The sequence below is a fragment of the Carassius carassius genome, chromosome 18, assembly GCF_963082965.1.
Source record: "Carassius carassius chromosome 18, fCarCar2.1, whole genome shotgun sequence".
In the NCBI taxonomy this organism is placed as follows: domain Eukaryota; kingdom Metazoa; phylum Chordata; class Actinopteri; order Cypriniformes; family Cyprinidae; genus Carassius; species Carassius carassius.
This window is the reverse complement of record NC_081772.1, coordinates 18,523,716-18,544,226: the sequence shown is the minus strand read 5'-3', so window position 1 is coordinate 18,544,226 and position 20,511 is coordinate 18,523,716.

Here is a 20,511-nt window from a genome sequence, read left to right as displayed (position 1 = left end):
ATGTTTATGTATGGTATGGCCTTTAAAGTAAATTAATACTTAATGTATTCATTTATACTCCCAGCTAATCCATAACTTGAATATGCCGAGGTCTGTTTCATTACCATATTTCTGTAGACTCATTACACGCTGAGATATAACACCTGATTGAACAGTTTCCGAGCACATGCAGCGCTGCCGTCCCACAGACTATATTTCAGCCCGAATCGCATTGACCATATTGAATTGAAGCTTTCGAGTCGGTAATAACAAGAAGGATCTAAGCAGCTGCGTACATTTAGCAAACAATTTGCATAGAGCATAAACAGCAGAAAGCATTAAAACTCACACAGGGATTTGGCCGAAACAAATGAGCTTGGACTCCAGCTCTGAGTTTGAGTCATCAGCATTTAAATTGGTTTGAGTCACAGAAGCGCAAAACTCGTGAATATATTTCAGCGAGATCAAAGCGCGCCCCGCTGTGAGGCATCCCTCCACTGTAGAAACATTTAACACTTTTTGAATACCCCAACCATGTGCATTTTTCATAAAAATCATGATTCCCCCAAAATGATCTTTGAAAACCAAATGCAGGGCATAAGACAAACTGGCGTCAGACTCTGTTGAGCAGAGGGGTAAAAACGTCAAAGCTGCGTTTCCCTGCAAATCCATCAAAGCTGTAATGCAATGAGAAAACACAGTGCAGCTTCCGAGGAAGAATACACGAACAACAATGAATACAAGTATATATATATATATATATATATATATATATATATATATATATATATATATATATATATATATATATATATATATATATAGGAAAATGAATAAAGGTGAAATGTTATGCTTTGGTGTTTCAGGAGGGAGTGTGTATACCTCTGCTGCAGCAAAAATAATCACTGTGAACTTTGACTGGTTTAGTTTTATTTTGGTTGGCTTCCTCCACAGTGACTTTCACAGTAGCCTGTTAAGGAGATGGTGGAAAATTAAGCTTCATAGGTAAGAGTCGGTGTGGGACCACCAAGGTGTCCAGGTCCAGAGCGTTATAACCGGTGGATTTAAATGAGTGTTGTGTGTGGTCTGAAAGTTTACTGCACAGTTCATTGTAACAGTAAAAGGTCATTGTATTTTTGACAAGCAATAAAACTCACTTTTCACTATTCCTTTACGTTAATACTACATGATGATGGAAATCCTAAAATATTTAATGTCCGGCATTAAACATCCAGTATCAACTAATATATAAATGAAAAAGTAGATTTCATCTGATAATCGATGGATGGATGGATAGAAGTGCGTTTATGGATTCATTAGATCAGTAAGAATCTCTCTGTATATGTGTGTCTGTATACATGTGTCCTCAGTTCACTGGACAAGAGAACAGTAGTGTGTGCTCAGTTCGTGTTTAACAAACACACTCCTTCGCAAGAGCTGATCAAAGCTCCACTACACTCTCTCTCAACTGTTCTGTGGGAGGAAAGCTCTGACATCTACTACTCTCCCTGATTCCTTTTCCACCATGTGCTCGAAAACAGTGATATATCCTTTATACAAAACCCATTTTTATGTAAATATATAGCCTACACCTGACAATGCATTTTGTACATGTATGAAAATCCCTGTTTGTCATATAAATATGTTTTGACCCCACAAGACTTTGCAGTTTTGCATAAATAGACAGTGAAGTGTCAGCATCATTGCTGATGTTTCTTCAGTTTTAATCTCATACTGTGCTCCTCAAAGCTCAAATATTTTTTTATATACTTTCTTGTATCCCATTTAGTAGGCAGAAACTACTATAAGAAAACATTTTGGGCTGATTTCCTGGAAAGTTAAATAATGTTACATAAGAGTCCGCCCCCTTTTTTAGACGCCTTGATTCTGGAAGTATTTTCCAATTATGTTTTCCCTACGGAGATTTTCAAAAGTATTTGTTAAAGATTTAAAAGCCAACCAGCTACAAGGTGGATCACAACTTTACTTTGATTTTGATTGATAAGACTGGACAAGACGGTACAAGAATGTATCTTAATGGCTTCAATGAAAGTGATGGAAAAATACAAAAATATTGATTTATTATGAAATTCCCAGTGCTTCTTTGGAGTGGGCAGTGTCACGGTGTCTGGTCTGTGTTTCCCCGGGTGTCAAAGTCAAAGTCAAAGTCACCTTTATTTATATAGCGCTTTAAACAAAATACATTGCGTCAAAGCAACTGAACAACATTCATTAGGAAAACAGTGTCAATAATGCAAAAATTATAGTTAAAGGCAGTTCATCATTGGATTCAGTTATGTCATCTCTGTTCAGTTAAATAGTGTCTGTGCATTTATTTGCAATCAAGTCAACGATATCGCTGTAGATGAAGTGTCCACAACTAAGCAAGCCAGAGGCGACAGCGGCAAGGAACCGAAACTCCATCGAAGTCCACTAGTTGTCTCTCTTCCCCATAGGCACCTCACCGCAGGCACTACATTTCCCACAAAGCCTTGTCCCTTCATCACGGTAATTGCACACCTGTTAATTGCACTCAGCTGTCTCACTTTCATCGTCATTATCCTGTCTATATTAACCGGTCTGTTTTCTGTCTGTGTCATGGAGTCCTTAATTTTCGTCACCCAGTTTCCTCGCGTTCCTTGTGTTTTCTAGTTTCTTGTTACCTGTTTGTTTTGTTCCTGACTGATTTCATGGTTTTGACACCCTGCTTGTTTTGGATTCTGAATTTTGGATTACCCAATAAACACACTGCAATTGGATCTCTCGTCTCCTGTGTCTTATCGTAACAGAAGGACTCCATCCAGATCAGATCCAGCTGTGTGGGAATTTGTGTCCGTTCCCCAGCCAGCATGGAGGAGCAGAGGAGAAGATTCCTTAAATTAACCACCCTCCGTCAAAGGGGGAATGAGGTGGGTGGTGTGGCACAAGAGTTCTGGACCTTGGCGGTGGGGTTGGGATATAATGATGCGGCCTTGAAAAACTTTTTTAACGTCTGTTTGGACAATCCCGTGCCATAGAGTGAAATGAATGAGCTGGAGGTCTTTGATTTCTGGGGGTTCATACTGTACCTGCAACATCGGTCTCAGTGGAATACCCCAGCCACCGTTAACACTCCAGAGTCAGGTCAAGTCACCATTAACACTCATGAGTTAAGCACTACCACAGTTAGACCTCAGGAGTCAAGTCAAGTCACCAGTGTTCTCCATGGGCAAAGTCAAGTCACAGACTATCTTTATGAGCAAAGGCAAGTCACCATTGATCTTCATGAGCAAAGTCAGGTCACCAATGATCTTCATGAGCAAAGTCAAGTCACCGTTGGTCTTCCTGAATCCAGTCAAAACACCACGGATCTACCAGAGTCTCTCCACGTCTCTGCTGAACTACCAGAGCCTCTCCACGTCTCTGCTGAACTACCAGAGCCTCTCCACGTCTCTGCTGAACTACCAGAGCCTCTCCACATCTCTGCTGAACTACCAGAGTCTATCCACGTCTCTGCTGAACTACCAGAGCTTCTCCACGTCTCTGCTGGACTACCAGAGCCTCTCCACGTCTATGCTGAACTACCAGAGCCTCTCCACGTCTCTGCTGGACTACCAGAGCCTCTCCACATCTCTGCGGAACTTCCAGAGCCTCGTCTTGTCTCAGCAGAACTCTCTGAGCACTTGACTTAGCCTGTCGTGGCCACGGAGGCAATCCAGGAACTCCCTGCCTGCCCTGACATGGCTATGGAGACCATCTACCATCTCCTCAGGGCCACGGAGGCCACCCTTAACCTGTTCATGTTCTCTATTTCAGACTTACCTAACCAGACTTGCTCTCCTGTGCCATCGATCCCACTGTGGTGGTCTTCGGCGATGCCTTGGTGGGCTCCTGTCCCAACCGCACGGCTGTGGTGGTCTTCTGCGCCGCCCTGGTGGGCTTCTGTCTTGACTGCATGGCTGTGGTGGTCTTCTGCGCCGCCCTGGTGGGCTTCTGTCTTGACTGCATGGCTGTGGTGGTCTTCTGCGCCGCCCTGGTGGGCTTCTGTCTTGACCGCATGGCTGTGGTGGTCTTCTGCACCGCCCTGGTGGGCTTCAGTCTCGACCGCATGGCTGTGGTGGTCTTCTGCGCCCCCCTGGTGGGCTTCTGTCTCGACTGCACGGTTTCAGTTCCACCTGATCCACCCGGGATACTTGCCATGTCGGCTCGGCCCTGGGCCCCGAACTTTCTGTTCCCTCCTGGTCTCCATCTTTTTGTTTCACCGCAGGCACTACATTTCCCACAAAGTCTTGTCCCTTCATCACGGTAATTGCACACCTGTTAATTGCACTCAGCTGTCTCACTTTCATCGTCATTATCCTGTCTATATTAACCGGTCTGTTTTCTGTCCGTGTCATGGAGTCCTTAATTTCCGTCACCCAGTTTCCTCGCGTTCCTTGTGTTTTCTAGTTTATTGTTTCCTGTTTGTTTTGTTCCTGACTGATTTCATGGTTTTGACCCCCTGCTTGTTTTGGATTTAGAATTGCACTGCAATTGGATCTCTCGTCTCCTGTGTCCTATTGTAACAGGCAGCCACTAAAGACGGCTTTTGGTGAAGTTTGCTTGTATAATTTATCTGATTGGTGAAAATTTTTCTTCGTAATCATGGGTAATTTAGTTTTACACAAGGAGCTTTGAAGTTAAACATAAGATTACTACAATATTTTTGACTGTTGACTTATTTTTGACTGTTAACATTGTTAGCTAGCTAGCTAACAGCTTGCTAATTCTGATTGTTTACGGCTTTTCCTGCCTAAACAGAACATTTCATGCTGTTGAATGTCATGTAGAGGTAATTTGTTATAACTAGACTTATTTCTCATTGTTTAAGATATCCTAGAGGCACATCACACATCGCCATGTCATGCAACTTGTGAATTGCTGTGGGAGTTGCTTCACTAAAGGTGAGAACCTCAATCGCTGAAGGATTTGCCGCACTGAGCTGTGAATCGCAATCACTGTATGAGTATGAGTGTGAATTGCAACAAAACTGCCAGGGTAGATTTGTAAGAATGGCATTGTAAGTAGCCACAGATACAGCAGAGAATATTCAAACTGGTGTTATGTGTAGATGAACAGTAAGAGAACAAAGCTGACCTTCCTTTCCATGATGATAATGTAACTGGAATAATGAAAATGTTCTCTGAGCCAAGCTGTAAATGATGTAAAGCTGAATTTTCATCATCATTACTCCAGTCTTCAGTGTCACACGATCCTTCAGAAATTATTATAATACATTGATTTGGTGAATTTATATTTATTAATAATATTACTGATGTTCATGTTTAAAACAGTTGCTGCTTAATATTCTTTATGGATAAGCGCATTTTAGAATGATTTCATGTGATGCTCAAGACTGAAGTAATGATTCTGAAAATGCATTTGACATCACAGAAATGTTACATTTTTAAATTGTATTTAAATAGAAAACAGTTGTCATAATTGCAATAATATTTCTCAATATTACTGTTTTATTGTGTTTTTGATCAAATAAACGCAACCTTGGTAAGCATAAGAGACTTCTCTCAAAAACATTTTAAAACCTTTCCGACCCCAAACCTCTTAACAATAGTATGTTTTATAAAACATAAAAAATACATCATAATACATAATGGATAAGTTTATGTATTTGTTTATTTTTACTGCACAGCTTTTGCACACTAAGTGCAAATAGCCCGCCTCGTTGGCTGAAGCTATTTACACTAACTCTGCCCACCAACGCGTGATTCTGATTGTCAACACTGAAAAGACAATCAACAGTTGTCAGCTCCAGTGCTGCTGATGGTAAAAAATCATAAAATGAACTGGTATTTTATTTATTTATTTTATTTTTTTATTGCAAAATGATATATTTTACAGATTCTAAGAAATCTGAGCAGTTAGAGATAATCGGAATAGTTGAATTCTTTATGATTGCCATCCATAATTAAAATATACTTTTTAAATTAGGAGCATTCATGATGTGATGTGTTCATTTTGACGCGATCAACCTGGGTTCGAATCCGCCTTCTTGCAAACTTTTTTCTCCCTTTTCAAATTTCACACAACATCAGAAAAGCATTTTTTTTTCAATGAAAATGAAAAATATTATCAAAGAGTTGAAAATAAAGTATCAGGTAGGGTTAGGATAGGTTTAGGGAGGGCTTTATTGTCCCAATAAGGTGGCATCCATTTATTAATTTGAAATAAAATGAAAATTTACACTCAATAAGTTAATATTGCATACTGTTTTACAATGTACTAAAATACTGAGGTGCAGATAATTGCCACTTTTTGCAAAAAGTAGTAACATTTTAACAGTGTAAATAGAATCTAGCTATTTGCACTTAAATAGCATATCACAAAAAAATGCTGCTATTTGCACTTAGTGTAAATAGCATCTATCGCTAAGAAAATATGCCCTTTTCACTTAGTGCAAATAGCCACTGCCTAAAAAATATATAGAAAATGAAGAAATATTATTAATAGGCAAATACACAGAAACATACCTTGATGACATGATTCTGTTCCAAGTTTTTCTGAAGTCATGCAGTTTCATTGTACAGAAAAGAGAGGCATGAATATCTAACTTCTTATGTGTTTGACAATGAAGGCATCAAGATGGCCTTTTCTCTTCCCCTTCATGACAATTAGGTTAACAGTTAAAGCAATGTTACAACATCAGATAAACAGTTCAGGAATATCACTTCTTGTATCCTTACAATAAAACAAAGCAGACAGAAAAGCCTATAGTCCTGAGTTTGTGTGTGTGTGGTTGTATCCTCAGGGAGACAATCACTCCCCTGAAAATGAAAAATACTCCAAATGTGTTTTATTGCTCTCTCTCTGCGCTCCCCTTAGCACTTGAAGCAAATGTATTTCCATCAATTGCTGGAATAATTTACCACATACATTTCATGTTTTCCCCCTTTCCGCGCTGCTTTTCCCCTTGTGAAAGTAAAAGAGGTGAGGGCAAAGAATCTGCAGTATTTAGCGAAAGGCGTATTGCAGCTCATCCTCATTTGTATGTTTTAGTTTAGTCCTTTTTGGGCTGGGAGGTTGGGTCTGTAGGGAAGTAGAAGGGTGATGTATGGTTGCGTTTGAGCGATGGGCTCTGGCCCACCCCTCGCGTGTATAGTGCGCTTGAAGGAAAAGAGTGCTGTTGTGTGCTCTGGGACTAGTCCAAGACTCACGAAGGCCCTGGAGTTAAACCTGCTGTAAACACAAAAGAACGAGCCCCTGTTATTTATCCATCATTATGCCAATTAATCACATGCCTTTCTCTTAACATGCAACATGCAAGGGGTTTCAAGTTTTTTTTTTTTTTATAAACAAGCCCAGATGGAGTGGTTGGTGCAGGAAGGGCATGTTTAAATATAGAGCCTTTGTATTGAGGGGCTGTGATGCATTACAAAATATCACCTCATTTTACTTCCATATCTACATAAAGATGTGTGTGTATGCTGTTAATGCCTTTTTTATGCAAATGCGTATATCCATTTATTCATTAGTAAGTCATATAGCGAGTTTATTGCTCAGTTTTTAGGTGTAACTCACTACAAGTAACTTAACCATATTGCAGTGGGTGACAGTAACTCAAGGGTTTTCAAAGAAGCTTATCCATTAACAAGCTGCTCTTTCCAATAAGAAGTATCTATAATTTAAATATAACATTATACTGATAAAAAGGAATATATATATATATATATATATATATATATATATATATATATATATATATATATAGAGAGAGAGAGAGAGAGAGAGAGAGAGAGAGAGAGAGAGAGAGAGAGAGAGAGATCATTTTTTCATTCTTATTTAAGTTTAAGTTTAATTCTGTATGGTCCTCAGTAGTTTCTTGGGTCCTCATTCTTTAACTGCACTTAATTTATTTGTGGCCAATGATTGCATAAGGTGGAACTTTTCATTACACAATTACCAACTCAAACTATTTTCATAGCAAAATCATAATTTGAAAAATAAAAGAAAAAAAATTAGACATGTCAAGTAACTGAAATGAGTCTCTTTCAGTTAATTAAAAGCGCACACAATAATAGACTTTATTCTAATTAGTGGAAAAATATGTTTACAGTTTTTATAATAGTGTTAGCAGGAAGCACAAGAAGAGACTGATCACTGTGACTTTTGCACATCAATAATAATAATAATAATAAATAATGTTTAAATAAATGTCTTCAAGCTAACTTCTCATTGTACAGTGTACTGTAGGTTTTCAAAAGTTGCTTTACTGTAGCTTAGCTTTTGATCTACTTGTTGCTTCAAAGTAGCTTCACCCAAAACTGTTGCATTTATATCCCTTAAAGGGGTACTATTATGCTCTTTTACAAAGTCTTGATTTTGTTTTGGGATGTACTAGAACAGGGTTTCATATTAGGTTGTTTGATAAACAAATTATTTTTCACATATTTTACATGACTACAACACCTCTCTCCCCAGTCTGGCATAAACGGCTCGAATAGTTCCTGTCTTAAATGAAGGCCTGCCTTCTGAAATACGAAATGTGCTGTAATCGGTTTGCTGGGCCAGTCTGTGCTGTGATTGGATAGCTGGGCCAGTCTGTGCTGTGATTGTATAGCTGGACCAGTCTGTGCTGTGATTGTATAGCTGGGCCAGTCTGTGCTGTGATTGGATAGCTGGGCCAGTCTGTGCTGTGATTGGATAGCTGGACCAGTCTGTGCTGTGATTGTATAGCTGGGCCAGTCTGTGCTGTGATTGTATAGCTGGGCCAGTCTGTGCTGTGATTGGTTAGCTGGGCCAGTCTGTGCTGTGATTGTATAGCTGGGCCAGTCTGTGCTGTGATTGGTTAGCTGGGCCAGTCTGTGCTGTGATTGGTTAGCTGGGCCAGTCTGTGCTGTGATCTGTTAGCTGGGCCAGTCTGTGCTGTGATTGGTTAGCTGGGCCAGACTGTGCTGTTATTGGTTAAATGGGCCAGTCTATGCTGTAATTGGTTAGCTGAGCCAGTGTGTGTTGTTTTTGGCTCCACTTAGCACCTGGTCGGGAAATGTCACGCTCCTTACTGTGAGCTTCAGTGAAAATATTGCATCAATATCAAATCAAATTGAGTGTGATTTAAACCCAGATGATTGTTACCACTGCAAGTTAGTCTGCCTTGGGAAATCTAGCGTGTCTCCAACATAGTGATAACACTCGTTGCCTTCTCTAGTGCAGCTCAACCAGGTCTCGTCCCATTCGTCAATATTTGTGATATCACAATTCGAAAATATGCGTTGTAGTCCAAACGAGTTGTAGTTTTTGAAAAGTGATTTCTGTAAAATAAAATATCTCCTTTTGAATTAGACTTTGAGCTTTGTAACTTTGCAGATATTTTGTATGCTCAAACAGAAACATTTCAGACTAACTAAAGCTGAAAAAGTGAAAAAGCATAATAGGACCCCTTTAACATATGTTTCAGCTCATAACCATGCTAGCCTACTGTCGGAGCGCTTGCTAGTGTTGCAGTTTCTTTTGTTTTTTTTTAATTCCCATCTAATTTGTCCACCTGCCATTTACAAAGCGTTTAATGCAAGATATTTGCTTCTGAAAAGGTCAGTCAACTCACATTAGTTATTCCTTTAATCATACTAATTTCAGAAGGTGTGGTAGAGGCGCTTTCATCTTCAGAGTATCTGGACCGCATCTGTTTTCGGCATTACGCCGCCTTACACATTCATATACAGTTTCAGACATCTACAAATCCTCTTTTTATGAATATTTAGGGCACAAACAAGTGATGCAATTTTGCCTTGGCTATTTTTTTCAAAGCAGATAAATTCTTTGTTTATTGGATCTGTTTTTGCCCCTAAAGCTCTTCGTCTGTTCTGTATCAAACTGCCAGTAGGCTGAGCTGTTAGCCTGTTGTGCTAGCCAGTGATGGAGTGCATCTGTCCCCAGGGTGACTAATATCTGACCTTCCACAGGCAGCCCCTTTAGCTCCACAGACCTGCCCAGAGGTGCGGGTGAAGCACAGCTCTGATTCCGACCGAGTCAGCGCCTCCCTAAATGAGAAATATTGAGCGGTGGTGAGCAGCAGGGAGGGCCAGGGACTCGGATGCAGTGTGAGGGAGAAAATATTGGGTTTGTTTCCTCAGATTACCTGTCAGGCTAGGTCTCCAGTCTCTCCTCCACTCCATTCTGCAGCGTTGCGTTATGTTCCGTCCGAACACACATCAAGTGCCTGACAACCTAATCTTCCCCCAAAAGAAGCAAACAGTACAACCTGCAGAAAGTGTTCTTGCGAAGAGCCGATTCAAAGAGCTAAACAATATGACTAAAAACCTCTCTTGTGATGCCAGTCTATCTGGTTTATTTTCGTGAAAGCTTAGCTCAGAAAGGACACCTCATTGACGTCTCAACCGTTTACCGTGGCTTAACAAGACAGGAAGGTAAACCGAAGTAAACAACAATCTATTTAATCCCAAAAGCTTCAAACTTTAAATTAGGACAAATCAATTCAACGGAATAGTGAAAGTGAAAGGCAAAATAAACAAATAAAAGAGTAATTAGCAAATTACACAGCGCCTGTTCCAGAGACACCATAAGACTAATTAGTGTGGATAGAGGGATGGGAAGGGAGCTGTGTGATCGGTGACGGCCAAACAAGGCGGATGGACACATGGGACAGAGATATGAGGACATCTGTATTCTACATGAACAAACCTGAGCATGTTCCCTGTGAAAAAGCTTGACATTCAGTGCTTTATACACTGACGTTTGCCAATTCCCAGGAAGCTCTTTGCCTGGTCAGGTTTTGCTGTCCATTAAAATCAGTTTTATGGTGCACCTGTTCAAGACTGAATTCCACTCATAATAAAGCACCTGTGATTCTACTGCAGGCTGTACTAAATTGCATCTTGCATGAGAAGAAATGTACTTCAAGAACCCAAAAGAGACTATCTTAATCTTAAATTATTATATGTTTTTGGAGTTGCAGAACAAAATAATCATTTTTTGATTAATCTTAATGAACAATCCTGATTTTAATTCCCAAGATGAAAATGTATTTCTACATTCACTTGTTTGATGCATTCGAACAAATGATTCTTAACAGTCTGTTCTTTTTAGCAAATCAAAACTCTACGGTGTGACCAGTGTAATACAATTCACTAAAAATTACTCTTAAGAGCCGGTTCTTTTTAGTGTATCAAAAACATACAGAGCAACCAATGTAACCTGCATTACAAATCATATGACTCTAAAGAGTCTATAATTCTGGGTGAATTAAAGCCATGTTAAATGGCTAAACCATTGTCGTATGATTCACTAACAAATGACTCTTAATTTAAGAGACAATTATTTTTTGTGAAAAAAAAAAAAAAAAAAACCTTGGCAACCAATATAAACTTATTCACAAACCAAATGACGCTAAAGAGCTGTTACTTTTTGGATATTTGGATCAATGGATATTGTTAGTGAATAAATTTATATAGTCTCAAAATTGAAGCAAGAGCGTGTGAATCAGCATCAGAATCATGTTGAGAATCTGTATCAGTATCCAACTAGTGCTAAGAGAGTTTGTAGTGCAAATTTGGGATGCCCTCAAGAATCCATTTTTCCTTAAAATTCATTTTCATGGCAACACGGCCCCTTAAAAAAAAAAAAAAAAAAAATAAATATATATATATATATATATATATATATATGACCTGACAGCATTGTGTGGAAAAGCCTATTTGCAGAGTGACAGATTCAGTAAAGCCAACTGAAAAATGAAACTTTATTTTTCTTTTGCTCTCTATGCAGAACTCAGCCACTAGAACAGCCACCTTTCTTTGCCCTTTACTTAGCAGTGAGCATAATTTATGAAGACTACTTCATGCAATAACTCCTGACTCAATACTCACTCATCAGATCTAACCAGTGCAACAGTGTGTTCTCAGTCCATGCCTTTGTTTCATCTGTGACCCCTGTGGAGCTTAATTTCAGTATGTGAATATCTTTACTCGTGAGCGGCAACTGTCGGCCCAAGGTTAAGAAGTTGTGGATTATGAATAATACAGAAGCAGAAGAGTCATATTTCCCCTGACACAGCCTCCCCTTTGAGTATTACACCTATTTGCACTATAAAGTGAGCAAGAGGAACACTTGTTATCGAGATGAGGTAGACCCTGTGTGTGTCACTGTCTGTTTGAGGGAATGAGAAAGACAAATAGAGCATTGTGCTCCATTCACTCAGCTGGAGACTACTGTAGCCAACATAAAAAAGAAAAAACAGAGATTTCACAAAAAGCATGTTAATGCCTGTGTGCACCTAAGCACATGAAGTCACGTAAACTTCAATGTAACAGCAGGTCAGCTGTCCACTGTGAGTGTGTGAGCTTATATGGAAATTGATCTCCTTTGGACATTTAGAGAGAAAATGGTGCCCATAAGTTTAGTTGTTGACGTCAAAGGATGTATGTCCAATCACACTGTATTATGGCGGAAATCCGTCTGTCACTCGTTTGGAGCTAGCCAAATTAGCCAGATGCCAACATAGACAGGTTGCTTGGCATCATTGAAAACCATGAACAAAACTGTGGAATGTGAAAGAAAAATAAGCCAGACTACATTAAATATGCATTTCATTTGCAACAAAGATAAACATGGTGTGTGCCAAATATATATAATAAGCAAAGATATTATACATAGCTAAAATAATATTACTTGTATAAAAATGTATTTAATAATATATTTCACGGTCTATTTATATATCTGTCTATCTATCTATCTATCTATCTATCTATCTATTGCTTGCTTGGTTCAGTGTCATTTTATGTTCCTTTTGTATGTTTCCCGTGTATGCTTTCTGTGTGTTCCAGTTCCTGTTCCTGTGTTAGTTCTTTGTTTATCTTCTTAATATTTCTTACTGCAACTGGATCCTCAAACTTGTGTTCCCATGCCTCCAATGTTACATACATAAAGTGAACACTGAGTCCGTCTGTCAGTCTTTATCAGGAAATGGTAAATGGAATGCATTTATATAGCACTTTCAACAGACCCCATGTCCATCCAAAGCGCTTTACAAGTTGTCTCACATTCACCCACAGACGCAACGTGTCAGCCATTCAAGGCCCCATCCAGCTCGTCAGGAGCAGCTGCGGTTAGGTATCTTGCTCAAGGACACCTCGACACTTGGTCAGGTGGAGCCAGGGATTGAACCACCAACCTTCCGGTTTGTAGACAACCTACATGAACCACTGAGCCACTGCCGCCCTCTATATATATATAATATATATATATATATATATATAATATATAATATATATATAATATATATATTTAATCTCACCAGTCAGCAATGTAAAGCTACAAATAGTGATGCTATTAGTTTAACAACAGTTATTGGAATCATACTTTATTAGTGGGATAGCATTTTTGAATTTGAATGATTTGAGTTTTGAGGGAAAAAAAATAATGAAATTCTGCATTTAAACCTAACTGTCACATGTACTGTATATTGTGTTTTGGTTTAGTTCTAGTATTTGTGTTTGATGTGACATGGTCTGTGTTTGGAATGAAACACTTACTGCTTATTGGCCAGTAACCAGCACATACTGCCTACAATTGTTTTGTTTTATTTTAATTTTATTTTAATGCTAGAGTTAGTCAGTTATGGAAAACACTGAACATATTCAGCACAGCTGTCGAGGCTGTTCCCATACAAATAAATGTGCTAAGCATTCTTTTTACAAAGGCTTGCTAATAAGGGTTTGTACTAGTGAAAAGTGCTATATTGCTATATTGAACTCATTTCATAATTATTAATTAACTTTACATATTGAAAAGAACTGAACCAACACTGAGCTGTCTCTGAACAATGATATTTTTTTTCTTCTGAGCAGTTAAACTAAGTGAAAAAGTTATGCATTCTACTGTAGTTACACACGCAAAAAGTGTAAATAGTAGTTAGGTGGCAGATATTTATACTTCAGTAGTACACCTACTGTAACCATAAAGACGATGTCATTTGACTTGATCAGAAATGTGCTGTAGAGATTAAGGTACATTTTATGTCCTACAAATAATATTGTTTGTAGATACAAAGCAAGTTTGTAGTATACAGTAACATAGTCTTTACCTGTTCTGTCTTCTGTTGATAGTCTTCCCTAGTATATTTAAGCCCTCAGTTCTGTGTTGTCAGTGTTATATGCTTGTAGATTGTTCCTCTGTTGTCTGTGTGTATTTATTATTATTATTTTTTAAATTTAATTTTCTGTATACAGTCTTTATCTTGCTCCTTGGAGTTTTACAACTACAGTATATACTGACAATGGGGCTTAAGTAAATTGTATGAAAATGTACTATTCAAATGAGATTCAAAAGAATTTGCCAAGACATACAATAGTTAGAAATGGTCATGAGAGTGTGTTTTTGAAGAATCAGAATCAGTGACACTTTGAATCAGCTGTTTTGCAATAATCAATCTTGTAGGTTATCACAACAGTCTTTACTGATTCACTATTCAGTTTGAACCGTTCTAACAGCTCAGGCACAGAATCGTTTGGAGAGGTTTCTCGCTAAGAAAAACAATATAAATGCTGAATGAAGTGAACATTTACCGAAATCAGTTGAGACACACCTGCAAATACATTATTATTGCTTAATTGAGATGAAGAAGCTAAATTCAGTGCCTGCATGTGCAGCGTGTGAATGACTCTGCAGGTAAAAACACTTTTACTTCATTAATACACACATAAACAAACATACATCAACTGGCAATTATTGTAGATGTTTTTCAAATAAACAATACACAAAGTTATAATATTTCGTATACTTGGCTTAAATGTAATAGCCATTTACCTTGTAGTGTAACTACCTACTTTTTTGGAGTAGTTACCAAGCTAACAATAAAGTTTAGGGTTTGTTTTTGGTTAGCCAGAAAACATGTCCAGAACTACTGTAAAGCATTTTGTTTAGATTTGCACAATATTTCCTTCACCTTCCACTGACGTTCTCTAACCTATTATCTCACTTTGCTAGACAGATTTTATTGAATATCTTGCCCATCACTACCAGTTACTCCTCCCAGTTACCACCTACCTCTGAGTGTGTCTGTGTCCCAAATCATCCCCTCCTTTAGACTGTTTGATTGTGTTTTAACTCGCGCAGACCCACACGCACACTAGACCATCTGAGCTCAGAAAGTCCATTAAGAGTAAGTTATTTAGAGGCATTTAGCTTTGTTTACATTTCTGCCTTCTTGAAATGGTGTCTGAGTGGACAGCTGAAAGTCACACAGTCAGACACTCTCTAAACACATTTACTCTTCTCCCGCAGTATACAGTCCGAATGGACCAAGATCTTTATTCAACTTCCAGATGGAAGTGAGATCAAGAATGTGCAAAAATCGATTTTAGGTTGAGCCTACAGTACTGTAGCTTATGCCATTGAATATGAAATATTAATTGCATTTGCATATGCATATGATGTGGTGAGAAACTGTTGGCACAGAGATCATCAAGTGAGGTCGAAAAAAAGTGGAATAAGATACAAAGAAAAGAAGAATGAAGAAGAAATTTTATGGTAACATGCTGTGTACTCCTCTTAAATGTGCTTCTCATAGGAATTTACTCTGAGCACGTAATTGCTTTTGGCACATAACAGAACATGCGTCCTACCCGAAGAGGCACTGAATAAATGATGAAGCCCTGTTTTTTCCATCTTTCGTCTTTAAAATCTGTAGAGGAGTGCTTGAAACGGTCTAGAATCACCCTCTGGTCATGTCATTCCCATGATCTGAACAAATCCTCCACATCTGGAAGAAAACCAAAGATGGGAATGTGGGCTCAGAAATCTAGTTCACCAAAAGAAAGCTCTCTCTCGCTTTACATTTCTTTCATTTTAACATGAATATTCTCGACTTATGACTAATTTTAACTAAATAAACATGTTCTCGCAAACAGTGCTGGGAAAAAATTGGATACACACATGGCCTAATCTTCACTTGTACATGCAAACAGAACGGCTTCACTCTAAATAAGCACGAGCTGGCCCAAGGCTCTCTGGCTGGTAATTATACCGTTCTGTTTAAGACAGCACAGCTGGGAATGGATCACATTCAATTATTATATCAAACATTAATTATTAGCCCATTACATACACTATAGAGTGCATATCCTGAGCACAACCCCTCACGTAAACCCTCAAAAATGAGCTTTTCTGACTTAGAAAAAAAAAATGACTTAAGTGCCATAAATCCTCACAAATACAGATTAGTCCTGGAGAAAATGCAGACTTTCCGAAATCCCTTACAACATGACAATGAATCCTTTCTTGGAGTGACAATGAAGCTTAGGTATGATTCATTTTTCAAAACCTTCTTTAAAAGAAGTTAGAAGTGCATTTACACATGGTCGTTGCCCCGAAACGCTCCTCTTTTTTTTTGTTCCACGCTTCATTGGTTCCGGGAGAGGCCCATTTATTTCACTCGTCAAATCACTCACTCATCTGGTTTCCATGGTTTCAGCAGATCATCCTCTGTTTGAGCCAGAGATAGTCCGTCAGCGTTATGATGGGCTGTCACACGAAGAATATGGAAAAGTATATCTCCGACTGAAATAATAATAATGCCTGTCTGTCATCATAAGATGAGCCTCAACACTTTCTGGGTTTCAGAATGCCACGCTGTCTTCCTGTTTGAACCAAACATGACTGCTGCCCACCAAAAGAGCTTACAGATATTCTAATGATCCAGTCAACATCCAGTCAATTGAGACATGTTCTGCTCTGTAATTTTGTATTACTTGTTTAATACTTCTTGGAGCAAATATATAAATGACACAGCAAAATCCATGTGGCACATTTCACTGCCACGCGCTATTTACCATCATACCACCCAGCTCTAATATAGTTCATTAGCCTAACTTGGCGCATTAATATACTGTAGAATTCAACTGGTGTGCAGTCACAGGTGTGTGACTTCCTTAGATTTTAGAGCTTGAACTGTAGATTTTATATAAAAATCCTTTTTAGCAAGCTTGTGTCCTCTAAAGAACTCCTATCTGAAAGGTTTTGTTTACCTAAATACAAGCTTTTAACCTGTCCTCCCTCTGCCCTTCTGTTTATAACAGTTAAAGAGAGCTACACATATCTTTACAGAATACTAGCAAATAGAAACGCACACTTAATGGGCTGGTGGGAAACAGCAGCTCACTCATGCGTGAGGCAAGCATGCAAATGGCTTTTCCGGATGTACTACATGGTTTTCCATTCTCCATAACAGTTCATTATTTAATATTACTCTTGGCTGCAGCATCTGGTCGCTGCATGCGTAGCCATCTTTAGACAGCTTCATATTGTTATTAACCCTGTAGTCTCACATGTGAAATAAAAGTCAGGAAAACCTATCATCTAATGTTTTGCTTTTTTTTTTTACTTTCAGAATATATATATATATATATATATATATATATATATATATATATATATATATATATATATATATATATATATAATTTTTTTTATCTATATATACATATACTGTATATGTGAGTATCATATCTGATAGATTGGGGTTTTATTGCTTGTAAACTAGAGCTAGAATATTAAGTTTACACTCAAGGTATGAAAAAAATAAAACTGAGCAAAAATACTGTATGCATTTTGGTGCAGTTTTTGATATTTATATGGCCAAAAAAAACTCTTATAGCTTGTAATGTACATTAAAGAGTATTGGTAACACTTAAGTACAGTGACCAGTTCTCACTATTAACTAGCTCCTTATTAGCATGCACATTACTAGCATATTAGCTATTAATGTGTACTTATAAATCACATATTCTGCATGACCCTGTTCTACATCCTTAATCCTACCCAATACCTAAACTTAACAACTACCTTTCTAAACAGTAATTCGGAATTTATTGAGGCAAAATTCAAAAGTCAATTGTTAATTAATAGCGAGAACTGGACCTTAAAATAATGTATAATCAGTGAGTTTTATAACAGTATGGCAGACTACTTGCATAAAATGCATACAAATATCAGTTGTCACCAGGGTTATTAGGTAACAAAACTAGGCTTATTGGGTCAGATGGAAAACATGTTCGGAATCAAACTGGGGAAAGAATGAAGCCCAAGTATGTGAAGAAGTAAGTAAAAGGTGGAGGAGGAAGTGTCATGGTTTGGGAGACGTTTGGGCAGCAGGAGTTGGGCCTCTTATACAGTGACATGGCAGGGTGAATGCAAATGTTTATCAAAAACTCCTTCGGCACCATGCAGTACCTTCCTGCATTCATTTCCCAATCAGCCTGCAATTTTCATGCAAGACGATGCCCCCATCACAATGCAAAATAGGTAAAGCAGTTCCTTGTAAGAAAATTGAAGTAATGAATTGGAAATCTCTGGAAAATCCTTGGCGAAACAAGCTATGGCTAAGAAACCCAATACAGTTACCCAACTATGGAAGAGAGTGGACCAAGATCACACCAGTGCAATGTGGGGAAACTAGTGATATATTCCGGTCGCAATTCCTTCTAACTTTTGTGCCACAGTGGTTACTGTTCTCTAATTTTGATGGCAGTTTTACAATATTTCCAAAAAAAGCAAGTATTTATAGATTGTTGTCTATTTTTGTTTTTCACTGTAAACTTTTAATCAATCGACAGAGGCATATTGTAGACTGTATACAAGTTTTTCAGCAAAGTTTTAAAGACGTTAATAATTTATGCCTTAGAATATGGTGTATCAAATATGATACATCTGGCTTTATAGGGTTAAAGATGTTGCGGCTCTTCAGTGGTAACGATCCAAGAAACGTGCCACAGCGGATCATCTAAGCTGAATTGTTTGGATTCGCCTGGGAGCGTGTGGCCGATCGGGGCTGCTGGGTTATTGTCCTGCAGGACAACCGCAGGATCCCGAGTGCACGGTTGTAACCCCGCAGCTCTGTCTCACATGCATTATACATCAGCTGCCACTCAAACTTTAACTGCAGGTTCACAATGTAATTGCTTCCTATTTTAGTGAGGTCGATGCCAACTGCATAGAAATGAGATAACAGCTGCTTACGGACACACACGCACACTCAAGCATTCACAAGCAATCACATGTTCGCTAAGGGCTTTCTCGCACTCGCTTTCCCTCATGCATACAGTACGTGCACGCACGCAGACGCTCACAATTAGAACTAGCTTTCATTAACATTGATTAATGTAATGCATCTGCTCCTTGCGGGGACAAGATATTGCTGTTAGGAGTGCAGACGGGAACATAAGCTGTGAATACCTGATTTTAACCAGTCCAGACTCAGTCCGACCCGTCTTATCTGGGGTCAGGGATTTAGTCGAGCAGGTTGGAAATGGTTATCTATCTAAGGATGATGCAGATCTGGGATCAGATGAGCTGCCACCACGCTGTTTAAACTAACTGAAGGTGGATCTGATTTAGGATCAGGCTTAAGGGATTTGAGACTCTTCATGAACAGACAGCTCTCATCTAGGCAAGATTCGACGTACAAGAGTTTGATCAACTCAGTATTACAGAAGAATGATGAAATTCAAACACTTCACTTCAGGGTAGCTGAATGATAGCAATAATACACTATATTTTATGTCAATGTCATCAATTAATGTCAATAATTAATTGCATTTTAAAAGTGATAGTGATATTTTAAATGATAGTTGTAAAAAGTATACATTTTAACTTGGTTTAATAAAAGTTTAAATGTTTAAATAAAAAAGGTTGGGTGCCATAGTTTTTCTTTTTTAATACTGTAATACTTTTTAGCAAGGATGCATTATTCATAGATTAAAAGTGACAGTAAAGACTTCTGTAATGTTACAAAAAATATATACATTTCGAGTGTAATGCTCCATTTCAAGAACAATTCCAATAATCAAAGATTTTTCTTTCAATCCTTAAAAAAAAAAAAATTTGTTTATTCATATTAGCGTGATTTCTGAAGGATCGTGTAACTGAAGAGTGGAGTAAAGGAGTTTTGCCATCCCTGGAATAAATTAAATGTTAAAATATACTAAAATAAGAAATTTTATTTTAAAGGGTACTAATATTTCACAATATTACTGTATTCACTGTGTTTTTATAAAATTAATGTACCGTTGATCACCATAAGAGACTGAGCTTACTGTTATTTATGAAAAGATACAATGCATTACAATGTTTGTTATAAGTCATTATAAGGCATCAAGGATTTTTATAATGCATATGCATGTATAGACCTGAAGTAAACTGGTGATAAAAGGTTATATCCTATAGAGACGATAAATTCAGTGGTCATGTCGTTGATGAATTGTTTCCTTTGAGAAAGGAAATGCTAAGTGCCCATTGAATATAAATTCCCAGCCATTCTCTGATCTTGTGTGTGTGAGAGAGAGAGAGAGAGAGAGAGAGAGAGAGAGATAGGAAAACCACAGAAGGGTGATTAAGCGAGTGTGGAAAACTGTTTATGACTCAATTTTTGAGTGTGTTTACGGCAAGTGGGTGTAAGCAAGAGATACAGGGTGGCAGTAAAAAGAGGAGGAATTATCAGTATTCATTTGTGATAAAAGTCTCTTTTATCAATTGGGTCCCTCAGTG